The following is a 5,031-nucleotide window of genomic DNA, read 5'->3' on the forward strand; positions in this document are numbered from 1 at the left end:
TAGAGGGAGCTTTACTCTGTATCTAACCCCGTGCTGTACCTGTCCTGGGAGTGTTTGATGGGGACAGTGTAGAGGGAGCTTTACTCTGTATCTAACCCCGTGCTGTACCTGTCCTGGGAGTGTTTGATGGGGACAGTGTAGAGGGAGCTTTACTCTGTATCTAACCCCGTGCTGTACCTGTCCTGGGAGTGTTTGATGGGGACAGTGTAGAGGGAGCTTTACTCTGTATCTAACCCTGTGCTGTACCTGTCCTGTAGTGTTTGATGGGGACAGTGTAGAGGGAGCTTTACTCTGTATCTAACCCCGTGCTGTACCTGTCCTGAGAGTGTTTGATGGGGACAGTGTAGAGGGAGCTTTACTCTGTATCTAACCCCGTGCTGTACCTGTCCTGGGAGTGTTTGATGGGGACAGTGTAGAGGGAGCTTTACTCTGTATCTAACCCCGTGCTGTACCTGTCCTGGGAGTGTTTGATGGGGACAATGTAGAGGGGGCTTTACTCTGTATCTAACCCCGTGCTGTACCTGTCCTGGGAGTGTTTGATGGGGGACAGTGTAGAGGGAGCTTTACTCTGTCTCTAACCCCGTGCTGTACCTGTCCTGGGAGTGTTTGATGGGGACAGTGTAGAGGGAGCTTTACTCTGTATCTAACCCCGTGCTGTACCTGTCCCGGGAATGTTTGATGGGGACAGTGTAGAGGGAGCTTTACTCTGTATCTAACCCCGTGCTGTACCTGTCCTGGGAGTGTTTGATGGGGACAGTGTAGAGGGAGCTTTACTCTGTATCTAACCCTGTGCTGTACCTGTCCTGGGAGTGTTTGATGGGGACAGTGTAGAGGGAGCTTTACTCTGTATCTAACCCCGTGCTGTACCTGTCCTGGGAGTGTTTGATGGGGACAGTGTAGAGGGAGCTTTACTCTGTATCTAAACCCGTGCTGTACCTGTCCTGGGAGTGTTTGATGGGGACAGTGTAGAGGGAGCTTTACTCTGTATCTAACCCCGTGCTGTACCTGTCCTGGGAGTGTTTGATGGGGACAGTTTAGAGGGAGCTTTACTCTGTATCTAACCCCGTGCTGTACCTGTCCTGGGAGTGTTTGATGGGGACAGTGTAGAGGGAGCTTTACTCTGTATCTAACCCCGTGCTGTACCTGTCCTGGGAGTGTTCGATGGGGACAGTGTTGAGGGAGCTTTACTCTGTATCTAACCCCGTGCTGTACCTGTCCTGGGAGTGTTTGATGGGGACAGTGTAGAGGAAGCTTTACTCTGTATCTAACCCCGTGCTGTACCTGCCCTGGGAGTGTTTGATGGGGACAGTGTAGGGGGAGCTTTACTCTGTATCTAACCCTGTGCTGTACGTGTCCTGGGAGTGTTTGATGGGGACAGTGTAGAGGGAGCTTTACTCTGTATCTAACCCCGTGCTGTACCTGTCCTGGGAGTGTTTGATGGGGACAGTGTAGAGGGAGCTTTACTCTGTATCTAACCCCGTGCTGTACCTGTCCTGGGAGTGTTTGATGGGGACAGTGTAGAGGGAGCTTTACTCTGTATCTAAACCCGTGCTGTACCTGTCCTGGGAGTGTTTGATGGGGACAGTGTAGAGGGAGCTTTACTCTGTATCTAACCCCGTGCTGTACCTGTCCTGGGAGTGTTTGATGGGGACAGTTTAGAGGGAGCTTTACTCTGTATCTAACCCCGTGCTGTACCTGTCCTGGGAGTGTTTGATGGGGACAGTGTAGAGGAAGCTTTACTCTGTATCTAACCCCGTGCTGTACCTGCCCTGGGAGTGTTTGATGGGGACAGTGTAGGGGGAGCTTTACTCTGTATCTAACCCTGTGCTGTACGTGTCCTGGGAGTGTTTGATGGGGACAGTGTAGAGGGAGCTTTACTCTGTATCTAACCCCGTGCTGTACCTGTCCTGGGAGTGTTTGATGGGGACAGTGTAGAGGGAGCTTTACTCTGTATCGAACCCTGTCTGAAATCTGTGAGCTATGACCTACATTATTTAACTCGATGTTGAGAGGGGGATGTTGTGCGGTAGGTTTGCTCTGGAATATCCTGTTTCCATATTTGTGACTGGGTATTTAAGAATGAGACAATGCCTCATAAACCCATCAGCTAGTCTGGCTGATGACGTCGGTGATGTTGTGGTTTGCTAACTCTCACACATTGGGATATCTCACTCTTCACTTCCACTTTGTCCCTGGCGTCCGTATATTCACTTATCCAAGGACCAAGGACGATTCTTTCCCGTCTGGATGCAGCTCCAGTGCCCGTCCAAACCAGCTAGAGGGGCTGAATGGCCAGCTCGTTCTCCAGTCCAGCCAACAATTTCCACATCGCCACCGTTAGTGTAAAATATTCGCTCCTCGTGTCGGCGGGGAATCAGCAAGGACGGCCAGAGCGGCAACTGGGAAGGGGTTTGGGTCCATTGGGATTGTGGAGAGTGGGAGTGAAGGGGAAGGGGTTTGGGTCCATTGGGATTTCGGACAGTGGGAGTGAATGGGAAGGGGTTTGGGTCCATTGGGATTGTGGACAGTGGGAGTGAACGGGAAGGGGTTTGGGTCCATTGGGATTGTGGACAGTGGGAGTGAACGGGAAGGGGTTTGGGTCCATTGGGATTGTGGACAGTGGGAGTGAACGGGAAGGGTTTGGGTCCATTGGGATTGTGGACAGTGGGAGTGAACGGGAAGGGGTTTGGGTCCATTGGGATTGTGGACAGTGGGAGTGAACGGGAAGGGGTTTGGGTCCATTGGGATTGTGGACAGTGGGAGTGAACGGGAAGGGGTTTGGGTCCATTGGGATTGTGTAGAGTTGGAGTGAACGGGAAGGGGTTTGGGTCCATTGGGATTGTGTACAGTGGGAGTGAACGGGAAGGGGTTTGGATCCATTGGAATTGTGGACAGTGGGAGTGAATGGGAAGGGGTTTGGGTCCGTTGGGATTGTGGACAGTGGGAGTGAACGGGAAGGGGTTTGGATCCATTGGGATTGTGGACAGTGGGAGTGAACGGGAAGGGGTTTGGATCCATTGGGATTGTGGACAGTGGGAGTGAACGGGAAGGGGTTTGGGTCCATTGGGATTGTGGACAGTGGGAGTGAACGGGAAGGGGTTTGGGTCCATTGGGATTGTGGAGAGTGGGAGTGAATGGGAAGGGGTTTGGGTCCATTGGGATTGTGGACAGTGGGAGTGAACGGGAAGGGGTTTGGTTCCATTGGGATTGTGGACAGTGGGAGTGAACGGGAAGGGGTTTGGGTCCATTGGGATTGTGTACAGTGGGAGTGAATGGGAAGGGGTTTGGGTCCATTGGGATTGTGACAGTGGGAGTGAACGGGAAGGGGTTTGGGTCCATTGGGATTGTGGACAGTGGGAGTGAATGGGAAGGGGTTTGGGTCCATTGGGATTGTGGACAGTGGGAGTGAACGGGAAGGGGTTTGGGTCCATTGGGATTGTGGACAGTGGGAATGAACGGGAAGGGGTTTGGGTCCATTGGGATTGTAGACAGTGGGAGTGAACGGGAAGGGGTTTGGGTCCATTGGGATTGTGGACAGTGGGAGTGAACGGGAAGGGGTTTGGGTCCATTGGGATTGTGGACAGTGGGAGTGAACGGGAAGGGGTTTGGGTCCATTGGGATTGTGGACAGTGGGAATGAACGGGAAGCGGTTTGGGTCCATTGGGATTGTGGACAGTGGGAGTGAATGGGAAGGGGGTTGGGTCCATTGGGATTGTGGACAGTGGGAGTGAACGGGAAGGGGTTTGGGTCCATTGGGATTGTGGACAGTGGGAGTGAATGGGAAGGGGTTTGGGTCCATTGGGATTGTGGACAGTGGGAGTGAATGGGAAGGGGTTTGGGTCCATTGGGATTGTGGACAGTGGGAGTGAATGGGAAGGGGTTTGGGTCCATTGGGATTGTGGACAGTGGGAGTGAACGGGAAGGGGTTTGGGTCCATTGGGATTGTGGACAGTGGGAGTGAACGGGAAGGGGTTTGGGTCCATTGGGATTGTGGACAGTGGGAGTGAACGGGAAGGGGTTTGGGTCCATTGGGATTGTGGACAGTGGGAGTGAACGGGAAGGGGTTTGGGTCCATTGGGATTGTGGACAGTGGGAGTGAACGGGAAGGGGTTTGGGTCCATTGGGATTGTGGACAAGTGGGAGTGAACGGGAAGGGGTTTGGGTCCATTGGGATTGTGGACAGTGGGAGTGAACGGGAAGGGGTTTGGGTCCATTGGGATTGTGGACAGTGGGAGTGAACGGGAAGGGGTTTGGGTCCATTGGGATTGTGGACAGTGGGGGGGAAGGGGTTTGGGTCCATTGGGATTGTGGACAGTGGTAGTGAATGGGAAGGGGTTTGGGTCCATTGGGATTGTGGACAGTGGGAGTGAACGGGAAGGGGTTTGGGTCCATTGGGATTGTGGACAGTGGGAGTGAACGGGAAGGGGTTTGGGTCCATTGGGATTGTGGACAGTGGGAGTGAACGGGAAGGGGTTTGGGTCCATTGGGATTGTGGACAGTGGGAGTGAACGGGAAGGGGTTTGGGTCCATTGGGATTGTGGACAGTGGGAGTGATGGGAAGGGGTTTGGGTCCATTGGGATTGTGGACAGTGGGAGTGAACGGGAAGGGGTTTGGGTCCATTGGGATTGTGGACAGTGGGAGTGAACGGGAAGGGGTTTGGGTCCATTGGGATTGTGGACAGTGGGAGTGAACGGGAAGGGGTTTGGGTCCATTGGGATTGTGGACAGTGGGAGTGAACGGGAAGGGGTTTGGGTCCATTGGGATTGTGGACAGTGGGAGTGAACGGGAAGGGGTTTGGGTCCATTGGGATTGTGGACAGTGGGGGGGAAGGGGTTTGGGTCCATTGGGATTGTGGACAGTGGTAGTGAATGGGAAGGGGTTTGGGTCCATTGGGATTGTGGACAGTGGGAGTGAACGGGAAGGGGTTTGGGTCCATTGGGATTGTGGACAGTGGGAGTGAATGGGAAGGGGTTTGGGTCCATTGGGATTGTGGAGAGTGACACTGACGTCTGTTATGTTCCTTTGGTAAG

The sequence above is a fragment of the Scyliorhinus canicula genome, chromosome 31 (assembly GCF_902713615.1).
Source record: "Scyliorhinus canicula chromosome 31, sScyCan1.1, whole genome shotgun sequence".
Lineage (NCBI taxonomy): Eukaryota > Metazoa > Chordata > Chondrichthyes > Carcharhiniformes > Scyliorhinidae > Scyliorhinus > Scyliorhinus canicula.